Raw genomic sequence first — 21,555 nt, forward strand, 5'->3', positions numbered from 1 at the left:
TTTACGCTCTTTACAGCGACTATTTTTAGGCCCCTTTACAGCCACCCTCATCCACGCCTCATAATTCACTATTCATGTACCAATGACACGCCATCATCATCGCCTTGGCGCTCTTTGGCCCCATCTGGCCCTTGCGCCAATAAACCCCACTAACCATTATCATCACAGATTCGGTCGAGCGTGTATGAACTGGGGGCTCGGGTAGCCCCCAAGGATCAGTCATCTCACTACTGCTCTTTAATATAGTAATGAAGCGTGATTCAGAAAGGCCGGGCGGCCTCCCGGGCATAGGTCACGCTCTCTACACAGATGATATCACCATCTGGTGCCCAGGGGATCTCTAGCGCAAATGGAGGAAGCTCTACAAGAGACCCTGGACGAGACCGAGGCTTACCTCGCGGACAAAGGTCTCAAGCTGTCTCCGAGTAAGTCGGAGCTGTTACTTTACAGAACGGCAAAGGGTTAGGGGTCTGATACCGCTCAACCAGCTACGCGTGGTATTATACGCCAATAATGGGCAGAAAATCCCTAGAGTCTACTTAATCAAGATCTTAGGCCTGCTGATAGATGCCAGGGGCTGTAATGCCAGAACAGTTACCCACGTTACAGTCAAGACGGAGAATACGTTGAAGTTAATCGCTAGGATGTCCAACCGAAAGAAGGGGTTAGGTGAGGACAACCTCCTTCGGATGTACTACGCGTTTCTGATGAGCCATATTAACTATGTGGCGTCAGCTCTAGTATGGACCAAAACGGAAAATACCAAGTTAAATACCTTCATGCACAAGAACATGAAGAGAGTGCTGGGCTTGCCGATTGCCACGAGCTCCGACAGGTTAGATCAACTCAGAATTCACAATAACGTAGACGAGATCATAGAGGCGCAGGTCACTGCCCAGGTGGTTAGGCTGTCGTCGACCAAGGCTGGCAGGCGAATCCTTGACGAGGTTGGCATGGCTCCTAGGATAATGGAGGAACGGCAGATAACACTGACACGGGAAACGAGGGAGACCTACATGGGGCCTTTCCCACGAAATGTACATCCACATCATAACGAGGGTAGACGTAAAGCCCGTGCACGAGCCATCTTGAAGAGAGTTAGGGATGACATAGGCTCTGCGCTCTTCGTCGACGGTGCACAGTACGCCAACAGAAGAATGTTCGCGTTGTCGGTTATACACGGGCGGGGGGGGGGGGAGGGGGCTTCGCTCGTCCGCCTCGGTGAGGGCGTCGGCCCTGGGTATAGCAGAGCAAATCGCGGTGGCGCTGGCCTTCCGTGACCGAGAGCGTTTCTAAATTTACACCGACTCGAGAGACGCAATCAGAGCATTCGAATCGGGTAACCTCGCACGAGAGGTGGCATCTATTCTAGAGAAGAGGGCTTGCCCCGTTTATCATTATATTACGTGGTTCCCCGCACGACCGCGCGCGAGAACTCACGCGCCACGGTGGTCTGGATGCTCCGGAGGGGCAGGAAGGGACTCAGCAGAACGATGCACTTCTCGCATTTAATGAAGTTACTAAAAGTTACCGACTTGGCAGGAGAGTTTGTCCTCTTCCTCACCCGAAGCTCAGCAGAGGTCAGTCAGCTACACTTAGAATGTTCCAGACGGGATCTTTCCCGTCGCTGGGCTTCCTCAGTAGGATATACTCGCCCCGCAGGGGCGTCTGCGTCAGCAGGCGTTTGGTGTGTTGCGACACCACGGACCCGAGCAAACGAGGGTCGGACCCTCCCACGCTTAACCGTGCGTGGCTTAGCCGTGTCCGGGGAAAAGGGGATCCTGGGGGTTGAGCCGATGCCGGGAGTTTGGACCTTTATGGCCCCCCGACGTAGGCAACACACTTCTTTGGCCTCTGCTTCACGTAGACGGCACCCCCGGACTGACCCACCCGGAGGAAATCGGTAGTTGCCTTTTCCTGTCTCCCTCTCCAATCTTCGTCTTTCCCTCTCACTTTCAATCTTTCCTGTCTTCTTCTCCCTTCCATTTACTTCCAACATTCCTGGCAGCAAGGGTTAACCTTGTGTGTTATAACCGCCCTTGGTTATACGTATTTGGTTATAGCGGGAACGTACAACTGGCGTTTCGGGGGCTTGTGTTTAACAGGTCCTACAGCGTCCTCTCGTTGGGCTCCATGGTGGGTGGCTGGCGTTCCTGCCGAAAGATCGTTATTTTTCATGGCTTTTTCTTTCCCCGCGTTACCCGATCGCCCCCTCAAGCGTGGGCGCACCGAAGACGTCTTCAATTTTTTTGGCCGGCAAACTGAAAACTTTCCTCGATCCCACATAACCCATTGTGAAAAACCCGAAAAGACGGTGAGAATGATCTCACCTTTTCTAGTTTCAAAATGTCTAACAGAAACATTTGGCGCAGGCTACAAAGCATCAAAGATGGCTAGCGGTGATCTCCTATTGGAACTCCGCGATAAGAAGCAACATGACAAGCTCCATAACCTAGCCTCATTTGGGGACATCCCAGTGACAATTACCCCGCACCGCACGATGAACACCACCCGTGGTGTTGTCTCCGATGACGACCTGATGCAACTAGAAGAAAGTGAACTATTAGAAGGCTGGAGTGAACAAAACGTAATCAATGTGAAGAGAATTATGCTAAGGCGCGATGGAAAAGAGATGAGAACAAAGCATTTAATACTTACATTTGGTTCATGTGTGCTTCCTGAAAGTATTGAGACAGGGTACGTGAAGCTCCGGGTAAGACCATATGTCCCGAACCCTCTGCGATGTTTTAAGTGCCAGCGATTCGGCCACAGTTCACAGAACTGCCGAGGCTGACAAACATGTGCGAAATGTAGTGTCAAGGAACACCTCTCTGAATCATGTGAAAACACCCTGCACTGTGTGAACTGTGGCGGGTACCACGCCGCGTACTCGCGGTCGTGCCCGTCATGGAAAAAAGAAAAAGAAATTGTCGCAATCAAAGTAAAAGAAAACATCTCATTCAAGGAGGCACGAAGGCGGGTATTATCCCTGCCCAAGAACACCTTCGCTGATGTGGCGCGTCAGGGGGCAGCGACACAACGGTTTCCGGCAGCTGTCCGGCCCGCACGCAGTGAGCCGCCAGCGACGCCATCCGCCCCCTCGGCGGCTGCAGCCAGCGCTGCTCCGCTAACTCACAAGAAGGGGCCATCGACCTCCGGGCAGGTGGCCACCAGGGCCTCGTCCCTCGAGACGAGGCCTTCCCTTCAAACCAACCGCTCGCAAGAGCGCGTGTCCAGCGCCTCGCAAGAGGCGATGGACACAACAACTGGCCAGACGGCGCCGTCAGCGCCTAAGGAGCGGCGAGAGTCTCGCGATCGCTCCAAAAAAGAAAAAGCCCGCATCACAGGGCCCGACAAGGGCTCTGTAAGTTAAGTTAGTCTCTTTAACACACAGTACAAAACACTTTCAACATGAATACACAAATAATACAATGGAACGTCAGAGGACTCCTACACAACCTCGATGACGTCAAAGAAATCCTACACAGGTTTAATCCTAAGGTGCTGTGTGTTCAAGAGACACACCTCAAATCTACACAATCCCACTTTCTCCGGCAATACGCCATTTTCCGGAAAGATCGAGATGACGCTCTTGCGTCGTCCGGTGATGTAGCAATAGTGTAGACAAGTCTGTAGGTTGTCAACCATTACCCCTTCAGACGGCCCTTGAGGCAGTGTCAATTCGGGCAATTCTTTTTAATAAATTGGTCACTGTATGTGGTATATACATACCCCCAAATTATATTCTCGGAAAAACTGAATTTCATAACCTCATTGACCAGCTTCCCGAACCTTACATTCTCGTGGGAGATTTTAACGCTCACAACACGTTGTGGGGAGACTCGCGATGCGACGCGAGAGGTCGACTCATCGAAAATTTTCTTCTGACCTCTGGTTCATGCCTTTTTAATAAGAAGAAGCCGACCTACTATAACGCCCAACACGATTCGTACTCATCAATAGATCTAGCAATTGGATCTGCTTCTCTTATGCCTGACCTTGAATGGAATGTCATTAACAATCCTTTTGGAAGTGACCACTTCCCTGTAATTTTAAACTTAATAACGCAGCACGATAACCCTCCCAATATTCCTCGATGGAAATTAGCATGGGGTGACTGGGAGCATTTTAAAGATTTAACTTATTTACCACGAGATTTTATAAACAATTTTAGTATCGACGATGCTGTTGCATATTTTACCTGCTTTTATTATCAATGCTGCTGAAAAGTGTATCCCACAAACGAATGGTGGTTCACTTAAAAGACGTGTCCCCTGGTGGAACGAAGACTGCAGAGAGGCGCGAAAGAGACAGAATAAGGCATGGGGCATATTGCGTAGATCGCCAAGTGCAGAAAATCTAATTGAATTTAAACGCATTAAATCACAGGGAAGGCGGACACGACGTCAGGCAAAGAGAGAAAGCTGGGTGAGGTTTCTATCGTGTATAAATTCATACACACAGGAGGCAAAAGTGTGGAACGGCTTAAGGGTCACCAAATTCATCCATTGCCTCTGGTGAATGACCAAGGGAATACCTTGCAGGACCAGGCAGACTGTCTTGGGGAGCACTTTGAGCGTGTTTCAAGCTCAATCCACTATTCGCAACCCTTTCTCAAATATAAACAGAGAGAAGAATGTAAGCCATTCGTACGCAAATGTCGACAGAAGGAACCGCTTAACCTTCCTTTCACTATTGCCGAGTTGAGAGCTGCCTTGATCGCATGTAAGAGCTCTGCACCGGGAATCGACAGAGTCATGTATGACATGATTAAGAACGTACACCCTGATACACTACTAACACTACTCGCACTTTTCAACACTATTTGGGCTTCCGGATACCTTCCGTCCGCATGGAAAGAAGCGATTCTGGTCCCTGTATTGAAGCAAGGTAAAGATCCTTCCTCGGCGGCAAGTTACCGCCCCATAGCTCTCACAAGTTGCGTATGTAAGCTATTTGAAAAAATGGTTGATCGACGACTCATACATTTCCTTGAACTCAACAAAATGCTTGATCCCTATCAGTGTGGCTTTAGAGAAGGGCGATCCACAACTGATAACCTTGTGCGCATTGAAGGAAATATCCGGGACGCATTTGTGCATAAACAGTTTTTCTTATCGGTATTCCTCGATATGGAGAAGGCGTACGACACAACATGGCGTTACGGAATCCTGAGAGACCTGTCGCGAATGGGCATCCATGGCAATATGCTAAGCCTAATAGGAAGCTATTTGTCTAATCGTACATTCTGTGTCAGAATCGGAAATGTATTGTCACGTCCATTTATACAGGAAACTGGTGTACCCCAAGGAGGTGTGTTTAGCTGCACACTCTTTATCGTTAAGAGGAACACACTCCGTGCCTCTTTACCACCGACTATTTTTTATTCCGTCTACGTAGACGACATACAAATAGGCTTCAAGTCATGTAACCTCGCAGTGTGCGAGAGACAGGTACAGCAGGGCTTGAACAAGGTGTCCAAGTGGGCAGACGAAAACGGGTTCAAAGTTAACCCCCACAAAAGTTCTTGTGTTCTTTTCACAAGAAAGAGAGGCCTGATCCCAGATCCCTGTGTAGAACTGCATGGACAGCAAATACCTGTGAACAAAGAACGCAAGTTTTTAGGCATCATACTTGACTTTAGGCTAACTTTCATTCCCCACATAAAATATCTCAAAGGAAAATGCCTAAAAACAATGAACCTAATGAAGATTCTATCTCACACAGCATGGGGCAGCGACAGGAAATGTTTAATGAATCTTTACAAGAGCCTCATTAGATCGCGACTGGATTATGGCGCTGTAGTATATCACTCTGCTGCCCCAAGCGCGCTAAAGATGCTAGATCCCGTTCATCATTTAGGTATCCGCCTGGCCACCGGCGCTTTCAGAACAAGCCCCATTGAAAGTTTATACGTCGAATCAAATGAGTGGTCACTACATCTGCAGAGAACATACACCAGCCTCACATATTTCCTTAAAGTCCACTCTAATCATCAGCATCCGTGTTTTAATACCGTTAACGATATGACGTGTGCTACACTTTTCCGTAATCGTCCCTCTGTAAGACAGCCTTTCTCACTGCGTGTCAGGGAGCTTAGCGAAGAAATGGATATCCCACTCCTCGAACATCGCTTAATGCCTTCAGCCAAGCTGTTAGCACCTTGGGAGTGGCAGGTAGTAGCATGTGATATATCATTTGTAGAGGTTACAAAGCACGCTTCAGAGGTCGAAATCCGAATGCATTTCCTAGAATTACAGTCCAAGTACTCCTGCATAGAATTTTACACAGACGCTTCTAAATCGCGTGTCGGAGTATCTTATGCAGCCGTCGGTCCGTCCTTCTCGAATCCGGCGTACTCCACCCCGAAACAAGCATCTTTACGGCTGAGGCATACGCAATATTGTCAGCTGTAAAGCATATAAAGAAATGAAAACTTCAAAAAACTATTATATTTACCGACTCCCAAAGCGTCGTAAAAGCCTTGAAGTCACCCTGTAAACAGAAAAACCCTGTTCTCATTGAGCTCTATTGTGTTCTTTGTAGAGCATACGCAACTAACCAGCATGTCATTATATGCTGGGTGCCTGGGCATAGAGGCATCGAGGGCAATGTTCTTGCCGACCAAATGGCCACATCAGTCACATCACCCGCTATTAACCCTACAGCTGCTGCTCCCGCAACAGATTTGAAACCTTTCTTGCGAAACTGCGAAGCCACTGGCAACGCTTGTGGGACGCCGAAGCAAACAATAAGCTCCACTTGATTAAGCCACAGTTAGGGTTCTGGCCCTGTACAACTAAAACACGACGAACTGATGTCCTATTCTGTCGTCTCAGAATAGGACACACATATGGTACTCACAATTTTCTATTGAATGGTGATGACCCTACAACCTGTGGTAGATGTGGCGAGAGGCTCACCGTCCTCCACGTCCTCCTGGAGTGTCGGGAAGCCGAAAAGGAAAGAAAGAAACACTTTCCTCTAGCATATCGCTATTGTGTCCCTCTACATCCCGCCATGTTTCTTGGTAAAGAACCGCTCTTTAAGACCAAAGCAGTCCTCGCATTCTTGAAAGATATTGTGCTACATGTTATTCGCCCAATAAGTTCGTAGCGCATCCTCTCTCCAGAGGATGTTGCGGTGATAGTTTTTTTTTATAGCACATGCCTTCAGGCTCTTGTGTCTCAAGGGCTCTGTTTAGGCACTTGTGCTTCTGGCCAATTCTTGCATCTGTAATATTTTTTGTAAGTCATATCATTCTTTTGCAATGTATTGTTCATGTGTATAGTACACATCATTAGTCATTGCCATAATCTTATTACGTATAGATTTTTACGCACTTTACAGCGACTGTTTTAGGCCCCTTTACAGCCATGCCATACCTAATGTTCATATAATTGACTATTCATATACTACTAACAAATCATTACCATCGTCTTGGCGCTCTTTGGCCACATCTGGCCCTTGCGCCAAAAAACCACAATAATCATCAATCATCATCAGGATATGCTCAGACCTGGACCCTGGTTGCCCCGACTGTAATGAAACTCTATGGCTCACATGCTCTGGCGATGTCCCGCGTTGCCTAACGACCTACTCTCCAGCGAAGCCGAATGGGAGGAGGCCATCAGAAGCACGGTACTCCGAAAGCAAGCCCAGGCTATCCAGAGGGCCCAGGAAAGGGCGGAGCGTCATGGCGTTCTGTCCTCTACGTGGGCGCAGCCAGCGGTTACAACGGCCTCCCGTTAGGGAGTCCTGACAGTAGCTCCTCAGGATCAAATAAAGTTCGTTGTCTCTCTGTCTGTCTGTCTGTCTGTTTCCTATAGCGCATTTTGAAAGGTGCTTACGACCGCGAAATGTAATGAAGTGAAACGTTTTAAAAACGATTTTCTTACTTGAATTATGCCAAGTCATGCGGGTCGCTTGAAATGGCTATAAGCACGAAGCGTACAAACACGAGGTTTTGTCAGAGGTCGCGATTTCTTAATTTGTGGTAAATAATGTATGATCATGAATTATCTCTTTTCTCTTTACTGCTCAAGCTGTACAGGATGAGAGGTCGTGAACTATTTAGCTTATAGTTTAACGCCTGCGAGCTTAAATCATTGTGACATTTTTGTGTGTCTTGTTTAAAGTGCACATCTGAGTATTGGACGGTAATGCGAAGGTAACTGCTACTCACTTCCTTTTTCTTTCAGGAAACAACGCCCATAATCTCTCAACAACAAGCTCACAAAAAGAAACATTTCTATTTTAACTAAGGTGCAACTACAACTAACGCCCAGAATGCTGAAGCAGCTTCGCATAACTACAACCTCATTTCTGCTGTTCCGAAGTTTGACTGATTGAATAATGTAATAAATGTGTGATGCAATCTTCGCAACGCTTCAATTTTGGTACACATTTATTTTCAGTAGCTCCTTTCACACCCTGTGGTTTCAGCTGCACAGCGCGTCAAGAGCTTAGATAATATATCATTACTCTAGTAAGATCCCGTAAACTATGCATAATGCGACTGACGTTAATGGTGCCCAACAAATGAAATAAATAGTTGCGGCTCTGAGCATTAAAGGGTGGAATGCTGGTGTACTGGGTGATCTAAAGTACCGAATTTTCAGGTTAGCATAGATTCATAAGCAGCGTTGAACGCGTTTTTATTCAAATATTTGACCAACAATGTTTCTAGAATTTCTAAAGCGAAAATGTTGGTAGGAGGTTTGAAATAATTGACAGTCATGGTGAGGCCTAAAAAATGGTTGTAGAAAGCTGGTAAGCTGTTAACAAAGTCTACAAACATGCTTCCATTCAATGTACGGGGCCAATTGTTAGAACATTGTTACTAAGGTATCTAAAGAAAGCGCTAATAAATTGTTAATAGGACGTTTACAGACAGCCTATGAACATCCTTCAATTTAATGAAGGTTAATAGCAGGCCTAAAGAAAGGTGTTTCTAGACAGTTAGTAGGAAGTTTACAAACATCCTTTCTAAATAATGTTGGTGGCCAATTGTTCCTAGGGTGTTAGTAAGGAGTTGTTAGGCAGCCTAAACACCGTTGAAAGGATTTCTATTGAGTGTTGGTAGGTTCTAGTAACAGTAGTCTAAAGATAGTCTAAAAATGTTGATAAAAATGTTTTTACGGGCAGAACGCTCGCCTTCGTTTGAAGCTCATCTATGACGCCAGACAACGTACCCCACTTGATCACATTGTGCCAAAATATCCCACCCTGCGTGATGCATAAAAAACTTCGGGCTGATGCCGCCTTTCTCAAGCTGACTTCTAACAAGCAGCTTGAAAGTTTCTTGCAATTTTTCTCTTCTTTTCGTCGTTTCGCGGAAAACGTCGCTCAGTATGTTATTGCGCCACATTTAAACCTGCTGTGCGACCCAAATGACCCTTTTTCCTTGACCCGCCAGTGACAACGCTTCTGCTAGCCTGTTCCATCTCCTCAGTTCTCCGCCTGTCCTGCGCCACTCCAACCCTACTGCTTGTAGTGGCGCTTGTGTTCGTTGATTCCTTCTTTCTGTCCTACCTCTGCTGTTGTGCTGTATGTATAAAATTTATAAAAGAATTACACCCAGACGCAAGCAGCGTCTGCTTCGGTGCTGTCGTCGCCCAACGCAAGCCTGGCTTATACCTCTCGCTTATACCTCTCGTTTCATGCGGCCTCTGAACACAAAAGCCTTTTATGCATGGCCCCACCAAAAAAGTCGTGAGTTTCGCTCGAAAGAGGAAGCATCAATTGCGGTAGCAAATTAGTGGACAGCTATATGAAGTAAGGAGATTAGTTTTATCGGCCGTATAAGCTTGTAAACAACGGCATACTAACAAAATTGACAAGCATCGTGTTACGCGCAAAAGCAAACATGAACGCATATCACGCGGCGACCGCGGAAACTTGCTGTCAAAACGCAGGAGAGAAGAAATGCGGCAGCAGCAGCAAGCGGATCTACCTTTGAGCTGCCGCTCGCATCATCATGAACTCAGCAGCGGAAACAGCGCAGAGCGGACTCTGTCCCCGTCACAGATGGCTTGCAAGATACAGCGGCCGCCCGGAGTAGAATGTGCCCTTCCCCCCTTATCCTCCCTAGGAACCTTGAGGCCCGGCGGGCGCTCGCGGCCGCTCGAGCCGCCCGGAGTAGATCGCGCCCACCCCTAGCCTCCGCCCTGTACCTTGTGCGCAACGGAAGATGGCGCGCTTCCTCCCCGCTTTCTTCCCTTGCGGGCGCGAGATTAAGCCGCGATCGTCGGCTTCCCGTCGCAGGATTTCACTCGCACATACAGCATGCGGCGCTCGGGGACGATGTTATTGCCCTTGGACTTTATAGGAAAGCCGACGGCAGAAATGCGCTTGTATTATCCATATGATTGCTATCGCAAACGTAAAATGTGCCTGGTGTATGTACGTCACCCAATCGTCACGCAAATCCACGAGATAGCGATACCTTGCCTACCTAATAAGCAGAATAGAATGCATATAAATGTTGGGTCTAATAAATTAATTGCGCTCATCAAGACGTGTATTTGTTGCAATGAGGGTAGGGTATTTAGCCAGCGTTTATTTGATCAATGAATAAGTTTGGCGACAGGTAAGCACACAGTATGCCCGGCAGCCTAGACACATATACTGGTGCTAGGGATGAGAGTGTTGAAGTGTCTTTGCGGTGTTATTTTTCGGGTTTGTGTCTAGCTAATTGACAGGAAAGAAGGCAGAGAAAGGTTTCAAATGTATACTTAATAATGGAACTGTTCCCTTCACGACGTTTAGGAAAAAAAAGCACGGTATGTTGTACGTACCTAACGTTACACCAGAGGTTAAAATGGAATGAATAATTTATTTTTCATGGAATACAGTTTTAGCAGGCCGATGACTAAATCTATACTAATTCATTTTCGTATCCCGCAATTGATTCGGCACTGGCCTTCCGTTCCATAGCCTTTGCCATAGCAATTACTGGTTTGAACAGGGTAGCACCTGCTGCCATCCTGTTGCGCAAACCACTTGAAGAAGTCATGCGTAAGCGTCGGTTTTGCACATCCACCCTCTGGCGGAGAGCATTTGGCGTTAGTTTTCCATCTTCCGGGTGGCTTTTGGCTAGGTGGGCTTGCAGTAACGTAGCCTAATAAGGAGAGATGCACAAATATAGCAGCATTATTCATCTATAGCAGCATACATACCTCTCGGAATTTTACTCTGTATTTAATTTATTTAGTAGTTTCTCTGGGAACTGCACTTTTACATTCTGACCCGCCAATATGTGTGCCATCGCGATGGCGCCCTCTTCGCATGGCTAAGAAATAATCTGATAAGAAAGTAAAAAAAAGACGTCGAATGCAGTCCAACATGATGAATCCGTCGAATGTTCATCACACTAAGCTGCTTCGTTGAGCGTCGCCTTTGACCATTACAACACCGTGACCTGTATAGTCTCCATCATATATCTGCAAACGCAGTCGCTTTCAGCCTGCGATAAGGCAACGGTTAGCCTTCAAGGCTACCATGTACACATTGTCTCTGGGGCCCATATACAGTCTACCCCAAATTATGGGCAAAGTTTTTTCTTTGCCATATGGTGATGGTAAATATTAAGATGAATAATTGGCCTTGTGACGATGACGGGTAATCATCACGGCGTGACGATGACGAGGGTAGCGTAACGGAAAGCACAAACTTATCCACGCAGCAAACGTGATTTTAAAATCTTAATTGCACGGACAATGCATCGTTTAGGGTACATGATTGGCGATTTGGTGATAATGGGCGTGACAGGTGAGGATGAAAACACCTCAGTCTCTATTGTTCGGAAGATCAAGGAGAAATAAGATGCGAACTTATTGTTCACTTCATGTTACCAAGCCTCTCATAACGTTGTACACGGGATGGCAGTACACGGAAATGTATTTACAGGGACTACTAGCAGCGTAATTGTAGGCAAGTGCTGCGGCACACAAGATGCCAACGATGATGAGGATGACGACATCAAAGGCTGTGGTGCATACGCATTAAACGAGGCTGGCCAAGAATCAGGCATCATAGCCAATGTGTAAATTTTTGTCACTTCAAATATATAGCGATGATCTTCACTACTGCGGATGTGATGCTTTCAGGTAGCATACGAGCGTTTATTGACCCGATGCCGGCTCCTAAAGTTCACGTACAACTGACGCCATCGGGCAAAAGGATGTTTTACACCCACCGCCTTGCAATGAGTGGCGCTGGCTAGCACTCCACTGGTTCAATGTTCACTTCACTGGTGAATGTGAACCTGGGAATTGTCGCCGCCGTAACAAAATTGGTAGTGCAACGCACGTGCGATGTGGAGGTTGCGGGATCGGCTTCCTCTGGCGGCAAGTTGTTTTTTTTTTAACAGCGAAGCTGCTTAAGCCAGCCGTAATTTGTGGTGCGTAGCAAGAAACTACTAAGAAATAAAAGAAAAGAAGCCTTCTTGCCGAGGCGGGATTCGAGCCCGCGTGCCCCCGGTCCCAAAGCGAGCATCGTAACCACTACGCTATAGACAGTTTCATCGAGCGCCACCGCGCTCTGGCAACGCTTTGCGCCAGCATCCGGCGCCCTTAGGAAACTTCCGGTAGCGGTTCCTTTTGCTCGTTTTTGCTGGTATTTGTTCGCTCGCGCGCTCGTCCTTATGTCGATATAAGTGCGACTTCTGGCATTCAGTGTGTTGCGTGACGGCGAGTAGCTCTCTGGAGCGTCGACTGTTTTCATTACGTTCACTCCTCAACGGTGTTTTGCTGGCTGTTGTTGTTGGCTTGAAAATGCATTCCGCATTGTACATATCACCTGTGAAACGTTCAAGGATGTGTTCGTGTTTTGTCGTGCCAGGGTGCAGCCTTCGCTCAGGAACCAACCTCCTTTCGGAAGTGCAAACGTTTGCGTTCCCTATCGAGGATGACAGTAGAAACGCCTGGATAGCAGCGGTGCGCTGGGACAAGTGCAGCTGTGGGGATGCGCGACTCTCACGCGTACCCTGATGTTGTTTTCCCCGCATGTCTCCTGTAGTCCGGCTTCTCTGCGTGGCTAAGCCCGGCGGTGGTTGCGGCGCGTTGCGAGAGATGGCGCTAGTGTCGCGATGCCAACGCCACCGAACGGCGGGGTCACTTTGGAGAAAAAGGTCGGAGGCGCTCTCTTTTTTTGGATTGGGATCGGCGGCCAACACGCACGAACACTTCGCGCGTGCGCCGGCCCGCTTCGCGCGACCGTCGCGCGAGGCTAAGAGCGGGACACCGGTATGGACGAACACGGATCGTTCGAGCGCGCCACCGTTCGCGTGACCGTACACGTGAACGACTAGGCGACGGTGTCATAGCATGGGTCGAACGTATTCGCTCGCTATCGGGTCGCGGTGAGTCCGACTTCCTTGATTTGTCGCGAGCCCGGGTGAATGTTCTATTGGTTGTAATTCGGCTAGTGTGTATTAGTGTATGTAAGGTGCAATAAATGCCCATTTACTTGTTTGCACTATTGTGTTGTCGTTCCTTTGTCCCAAGAGCCCGTGTGAGACCCCGCATCTGGCTGCCCAACGTGGAACTCTTGGGGCATCGGACGATAATTTTAACAGTTTTGCTCGGTTCGAGATGTTTCAACCGAAGCGTAGTCCTAGCGTGAATTTTGATCGCTAGTGTCGGCGGTGTGCTTTCTTGTGCGAGGCGACGGTTGCTGTAGCGTGTTTGAACTTTTCAACATGCTAAGCCTTTTCGCGAGTGTTTTGAAGTACACTCGTCGGTACGAGAGCCACGTGGTCTGCATCCTGGGAGAGCGAGGCCTAGCGCTCGCGGAGCATTATCAAGCCTGAAGCGAGTGAGTACGGAAGCCTCGTGGGAGGTCCGAATTTATGTAAATAGCTTCTTCTATATCTTTGACTTAGGAAGTCGAGGCTCAGGGAGCCGGGTGGCCGCGGGCCACGGGTGCCGCTACGGGCTGACTGGTATTGCGGCCTGGCACCGGGCGCTCCGACACCGTCTGGGACGGTGGGCGCCGTCAACTCGGATGCTGTGTGCACCGAGTGGGGTAGGACCACCTCACAGAGCTAACGTCTCCTCGCGGCTGCCTGTTCTTGTGCCCATTTTGGGTGTTGTTTTTTTTGGATGCCGGTTGTTGTCAAAGTAGCGACGCATTAGGCCTAAGGCTTAACAAAGCCGCCTGTCGCACGTTGAGGGACACAACCTGGTGGACCGTGGTGTTGAGGTGTCGCACATTGCTTCCTTCATTAGCTCGCCTCGCACGAATTGAAAATACTCGTTCGACTCAAGAAAGCAAGCTTTGTTCACGTGAACTTAGCATCTGCAATGCCACCCGAAATTTTGCTAGCCGAATTGAACATCGTACCACGTGGGCGATGCGTATGCCGAATTCCTCTCCCTTGCACTACTTTAGTGTTTGTCGAGTGCGTTGAGTGTACGCAGCGTGAGCGGAGTCACCCCTGGTTTGCTGTCACCTGCACATCGTCAGCGCTGCTGCCCCGGACTACAATCGAGCTACCCCAGGCTTTGGAGATGCCTGTGGTCAATTCGGCGCAGCGACTTCGGCGGCCGCCAATGTCCGGCTCGCAACCCTCGGCGGCCGGGAAAAGAGCCGGCAGTCACCAACGGCTACTGCGGCTCTCTTTAGCAGGGCGCGAGCGACGCTTGCTCGTGCCGACTTCTGCGTCGCCGTTCCCGGGGTCCTGGGCTGGAGTCGTGCCATCGAATCTGCAGACGTGGTGCTGTGACCAACGGACGCCAGCGGTGAACCCCAGAGTCAATGTCGGCTCGCACGTTGTGGATAACGCGTGGACATTTACTCGGCGGCGCCACTGTCGCATGTACTAACTTTTGTTCGCGACGCGCGCGTTGATAGGCCTTGGGACATGTTTTGCCGGCGTATGTGTAGTGATTTAAGGTTGGGGGGATGTGGGGATGCGCGACTCTCACGCGTCCCCTGATGTTGTTTTCCCCGCATGTCTCCTGTAGTCCGGCTTCTCTGCGTGGCTAAGCCCGGCGGTGGTTGCGGCGCGTTGCGAGAGATGGCGCTAGTGTCGCGATGCTAACGCCACCGAACGGCGGGGTCACTTGGGAGAAAAAGGTCGGAGGCGCTCTCTTTTTGGATTGGGATCGGCGGCCAACACGCACGAACGCTTCGCGCGTGCGCCGGCCCGCTTCGCGCGACCGTCGCGCGAGGCTAAGAGCGGGACACCGCAGGGTGCGTAAAAGTCCTTGAAACCCTTGAAAACCCTTGAAATTGAAAAGTGCATTTTCAAGGCCCTTGAAAGTCCTGGAATTTTTTTGCCTCCTTGAAAATCCTTGAATTTCGTGAGCAATGCACTCTGATATCGACATTGCGACCTCCGTTCTGTGGTAGATCGGCGTGGAATTGACAAACTCCCCATTTCATAAACAATACGCCGGCACGAGCACACATGGTTCAGTTTTGTAGAACTGCGCGGAAAAAATAAAAGGCTTCACCGCGTCAAACCTCAAACGAAGCGAGAGATGCGTGCCGCGCTTCGGTGCTGGCTCGGCTGGCAGTGTTTACGCTGCTTTCCTCACCCTATCGTTCGTTCACTCCTCGCTCGTCGGTCTGCCTTGTCCCACTTTCCCTCTTGCACGCGAGGTGAAGCTAAAGAGAGCTATAGAGGAGCAACTTTACCACTGAGGCCGTTGCCGTTGTGCTACCATCAGAGCTGAAAGTAAAAAAAGAAAGAACATTGTACTGCCCGATACCAGAAGTTCCAGTCCTAATAACAGCCATCTGACGCTTAACAATTGACTCCCACGCAGTATTTTTATTGGTAAATTTGTGCACAAACATTAGTGCTACATGGATAGCGGATTCTCGTTGAGCTGCTGGTAACATTGGCAGGAGTCCGATCGGTATTCTCTTGTGTCTCTACTATGCCGTGTTCAAAGCATGGCGCTTTGTATTTACAAATTTGGTATAGAGTGTGTGGTGCACGTGTGTTGTGTTGTGATGGACGCCTGTGCACAACGGGAGTTTAAAGGTGAACCTCCGTCTTTGTCAGCGGGATCATCTGAGAAACATCGGAATAATGCCCGGGAAGTGCAAATTTCAAAGCATGTGGCTTAGCAACGACAGCTACAAGAACTGGGTTGCGCCGGACACGATGGATCCGCACCGAGCCACATGTAAACCATGCGGAAAAACGTTCGACATTGCGGCAATGGGTGAGTCGGCTCTCAAGAGCCACATGAAGAGTGCGAAGCACAGTGGCGTAATGAAGGAGGCGGCAGGAAGCGCGGTGCTAAACTACCTTGCTCCGAGGACAGACGAACGGCGTCCTAGCACAAGCGAAAGACCCACCCGCGCGGTTTCATCGCAGGCGATGGATTTAGAAGGTGCTTGTAAGACCTATGAGATGGTCACAGACGCTGAAATCTTGTGGACTCCGAAGGTGGTTACCAGCCATTATTCATACAGGTCGTCGTCACAAACCGCCGATCTGTTCAGACGCATGTTCCCGGACAGCGAGCTGGCAAAAGCTTTTTCCTGCGGAGAAAAGAAATGCTCTTACATAGCGTGCCACGGGCTTAGACCCTTTTTTCAAGCAGCTTTGCAGCAGGAGATTGAAAACTCGGATTGCTACGTCGTGCTTTTCGACGAATCTGGAAACGAGTTTCTGCACCAGAAAAAAATGGACGTACATGTGAGGTGCTGGAATTCCTCGCACAATGTCGCAACAAGATATCTCAGATCAGTCTTCATGGGGCACGCGACCGCTGAAGACATCCAGGAAAAGTTGCTAAGAGCCCTCGAACCTTTACCGCTTGGAAAGATTGCCCAAATTTCAATGGATGGGCCAAATGTTAACCTAAAGTTATTTAGGTCCCTGCAAGCAGATTTGCGTGAAAACTACCAAGTGCAGTGTGTTGATCTGGGCACTTGTGGCCTGCACACAATTCATAATGCTTATAGGGCAGGTGTCGTGGCCAGTAAATGGGGACTTGATGTCCTACTGTCAAGTCTGAGCATGCTTTTTGACAACTCCCCAGCACGAAGAGAAGATATTACAGTGATAACGGGGCAGAGCACATTTCCACTGAAGTTTGTGGCGCATCGCTGGGTGGAGAATGTCAGCGTTATAGGAAGGGCACTACTTCTTTGGAGCGACATCAGAAAATACATAGAAGCAGCAAGGAGTAAGAATGTGACCCTACCAAGGTGCGCATCTTTCGAGAACTTGTGTGGGTTCCTCCGTGACCCTCTTGACCTGGCAAAGCTGAACTTTGCCCTAACTGTTGCCGTGGCTGTTAGACCCTTCTTGATAGAATATCAAGTAGACAGACCTATTTTCTTTCTGGCAAGAGACCTGGAGACAGTAGTAAGAAAGCTGCTGATGAAGTTCATGAAATCCTCAATTTTGTCTGCAGCAGGGATCAGTGGCCTTCTCAGGCTAAACATTGAAGATGTGGACAAACATCTTCTACTGGAAAAAGTGGACATAGGCCACATGTGCGAGCAGATTATCAAAGACTGCAAAGCAAGTACAAAAGATGTATTACAGTTCAAAATGGAATGCAAGCAGTTTTTGATAGCTGTGACAAAAAAATTCTTGACAAAAGCCCTTTGAAGTCAATCCTAGTCAGAAGCATGTCCTGCCTAGACCCACGGCTCATGTGTTGCAAGCATGATGAGTGTCTCTTACGCCTGAGGAAAGTGGTTGATGCTCTCATCACAGCTCAAAGATTTGACGAAAAGCAACGAGACTCTGTTTTAGCTGAATACACAGAGTTGTTGCAACAGGAAAGGAATAAGCTTCGGCTCTTTCAGAAGGGTCTAAATAGGCTGGATGAGTTCTTCTATCAGCTTATGGGCTTAAATTCCTCTTATGTCGAGCTTTGGAATGTTGTCAAATTGCTACTTGTTCTCAGCCATGGACAAGCAACAGTCGAGCGTGGGTTTAGCATAAACCGTCAAGTTGCTGTAGAGAACCTCGCAGACCTGTCCTACATATCGCAACGCATGATATGTGATGCAGTAGACAAAGCTGGTGGTATTCTGAGTGTCCCCATCACAAAGAAGCTGAGGACATCAGTGTCAGCAGCAAGGAACCGCTACAATGCGCACCTTGAGGCTCAAAAACAGGAGAAACTTGAGATTAGGCGCTCAAAAAGGTGTCTGATCAATGATGAGATCGACAACATGAAGAAAAGGAAAAGGGAACTGGAAGCAGTCATCGCTGATTTGACTGTTTCAGCTGATCGCTATTCCGAAAAAGCAGAAGCATCAAATGATATTACATTTGTGGTGAAGTCCAACAGCTTGCGGAAGACAGCGAATGTAAAGCTGAAGAGCTGCTAAACATCACGCAGCTTATACAAGAAAAGTCCCAGCAGCTGTTGTGAACTTGCTATAGTTTATTGTGAACATTTCTATTGTGTTGTGACCAGAAAAAGTGTTCAGGGCTGGAGGTTTGTTATATAATTGTGGTAAACAATACCAAGGTGATACAAGAAAAGTCCCAGCAATGGTTGTGAACGTTTATTAACTTTTTTTTCAATATTGTGGACTTGAGAAGAGATCAAGACTGAACGTTTTAATATAGTTGTGATATACATTTGTTTATTATAAGTAAGCGCAATCAAACTATGCTAAATCTTTAGAAAATGTTTGGTGAACATTACCCAGTGAATGCAAGACAAATCTGAGCAGCTGTTGTACAGGCTTGTTGTGTGTTGTGAACTTTTTTCAATATTGTGGACTTGAGAAGTGATCAAGAATGGAAATTTTAAATGTAATTGTGGTGCACATTTATTTATTATGTAGTATAAGTGCAATAACACTATGCTAAATGTTTTGGAAATGTTTGATAAATCAACCCAGCTAATACTGCAGAAGCCTGAGCAGCTGTTGTGAGTGCTCGTTGTGGGAACTTTTAATATTGCGGACTTGAGAAGCGATCAAGACTAGGCATGTTTTACATAATTGCTATATACATTTATTTCTTATAATGGATGTGTAGCAAGACTACACTGAATGTTTTGGAAATGTTTGGTAAGCTTGCCCAGTTAATACTGGAGAAGTCAGAATAGCTGTTCGGAGTGTTCATTGTGTTTGGTGAACTTTTTTTCGGTATTGTTGTGATCTAGCAAAGTGATCAGGGCTAGATATTATTAACATCATTGTGATTTACATTTATTTATTTTGATATTAGTGCAATAACACTGCGGAATGTTTTGAATATGTTTGGTGAACTTTACCCTGCCTATACTGGAGAAGTCTGAGCCGCTGTTGTAAGCGTTCATTTTGTGTTATGTTCTTGAGAAGTTATCAAGACTAGACATCTTTATTATAATTGTGATATACATTTATTTATTATAAGAGCAATAAAAATTAAATTATGGGGTTTTACGTGCCAAAACCAGTTCTGATTATGAGGCACGCCGTAGTGGGGGACTCCGGAAATTTGGACCACCTGGGGTTCTTTAACGCGCACCTAAATCTAAGTACACGGGTGTTTTCGCATTTCGCCCCCATCGAAATGCGGCCGCCGTGGCCGGGATTCGATCCCGCCACCTCGTGCTCAGCAGCCCAACGCCATAGCCACTGAGCAACCACGGCGGGTCAGCAATAAAACTAGCCATTTTTGGAAATCTTAGAGTATAGAAATTCTACTTTGGATGCCACTTTGAGTCCTTGAAAAACCTGTGACAGGTCCTGGAAAGTCCTTGAATATCCTTGAATTTTTACCTTGGAAACCTGTACGAACCCTGCACCGGTATGGACGAACACGGATCGTTCGAGCGCGCCACCGTTCGCGTGACCGTACACGTGAACGACTAGGCGATGGTGTCATAGCGTGGGGCGAACGTATTCGCTCGCTATCGGGTCGCGGTGAGTCGGACTTCCTTGATTTGTCGCGCGCCCGTGTGAATGTTCTACTGGTTGTAATTCGGCTAGTGTGTATTGGTGTATGTAAGGTGCAATAAATGCCCCTTTACTTGTTTGCACTATTGTGTTGTCGTTCCTCTGTCCCAAGAGCCCGTGTGAGACCCCGCACAGCCTACCAAGAGCTCCTAGATTTGCTCTGCTCACTTCATACAAGCTACCTTACAACGTGGAGTAGCCGGACTGGTATAATGCGGAATAATAAATGTGCTACTGCGCGATTGTTCTGGCCGTATGTCGTGTAACTCACGCGAGAGCAGCTCGACTCTCGCCCAGAGCTTGCTCTCTCGTCCAGTTTCTTGCCTCGGCGTGGAACGCCATGCTACGAACATGAGTTTAAATTATTCTTTAGCGGGTGCCATGCTGCCGCCGTTTTGTTTTAATGTTTTTCTTATCTAGGGCACAAGTGCACTTCTGCAGCTTTACTACCCTAGGTACATGTGCGCATTGGTTTATTATGTTGAACGTCCCAAAGCGACTCAGGCTATGACGGACGCCGCAGTGGAGAGCTCCAGATAATTTCGACCACCTGTGGTTCTTTAACGTGCACTGACATCTCACAGTACGCGGACCTCTAGCATTTCGCCTTGATCGAAATGCGACGGCCGGGGACCAAGCGGCGTCTTTCGGGTCAGCAACCGGGCACCGTAACCGCCGAGCCACCGCGGCTGCATGTGAGCATTCGTGTCGGTATCATAGAGCAGAATCGCAGAAAAGCTAGCGATTTCCGTGCATGCATATAGGAAGTTTCGGCCACATTCTAAAATCATTTACGAATAAACGAAGGCCAATTACGGATTGCAATCTCGTGCCCAACACTACAGGTTTCATTTTGTTAGAAGTGTGGTAAATTCGCGAGCATTTAAGTTAGTCCCATTTCAGTCGATCTAGGTGTCTTGCACTAAATGTGTTGAGAATGTACAGTTATTTGTGTATGCATATTGAAAAGCAGAAACAAGGCATATGACGCAGAAAACATGTGCATGTACGCATGCACAGCTTACCACTTCATCCTCAATCTTCCAGCACAAAAAGTGCCATTGCGAATTGCAAAAACGCCCGTGTGCTTGTGTTGTTGGGCATGTTAAAGAACCCTAGGTGGTCAAAATTAACCCAGAACCCTCCACTATGGCGAGCGTCATAATCGGAACTGGTTTTGGCACGTAAAACCCCAGAAAGAAGAAGAAAGTGCTATTAAAAGTTTTCTACTTTCCGGCAGTCCCATTACGTGCCTTGAAGACAACAGTCTGCGTTCATTGCATGTCCTCACTAAAATGCTCCGCTTGTTGCTCCCGTGTTGTAACTGAGGGAAGGTGTTTGGAGCCCGACTAAAACGAAAATCGCACGACATCATCGTCCAGCGGATCGGGCAGCTCTCCGCCTCTAAACATCAGCTTTTGGTGATACCGATCTTTTGCTTCGGTGCCAAGCGCCTTAGTGTAGTCGCTCGTCATCTCGACAATATTCGCGATGTAGAATCAGCTCATCACAGATTCCACCAAGCAGTGCAAACATCGACACGCCGGTCTCACGTCCCGCATGCGTTCAAATAATATAGCCGGAAGTGCTTCTAGCTCTCCTGCCGGAAGTTCGATGGGGCAACCAATCAGCGGCAAGCGAGGTTTGTTTGTAAACACTACAACCGTCTATAGA

The 21,555-nt window shown here is 48.0% G+C and overlaps 1 pseudogene; it reads left to right on the plus strand.

Annotated features, from left to right (window-relative positions):
• The first annotated feature begins 349 nt into the window (after positions 1–349).
• On the plus strand, positions 350–19,720 carry LOC119459069 (uncharacterized; annotated as a pseudogene).
• The last annotated feature ends 1,835 nt before the right edge of the window (positions 19,721–21,555 follow it).

This window comes from Dermacentor silvarum, chromosome 7 (assembly GCF_013339745.2).
Source record: "Dermacentor silvarum isolate Dsil-2018 chromosome 7, BIME_Dsil_1.4, whole genome shotgun sequence".
Lineage (NCBI taxonomy): Eukaryota > Metazoa > Arthropoda > Arachnida > Ixodida > Ixodidae > Dermacentor > Dermacentor silvarum.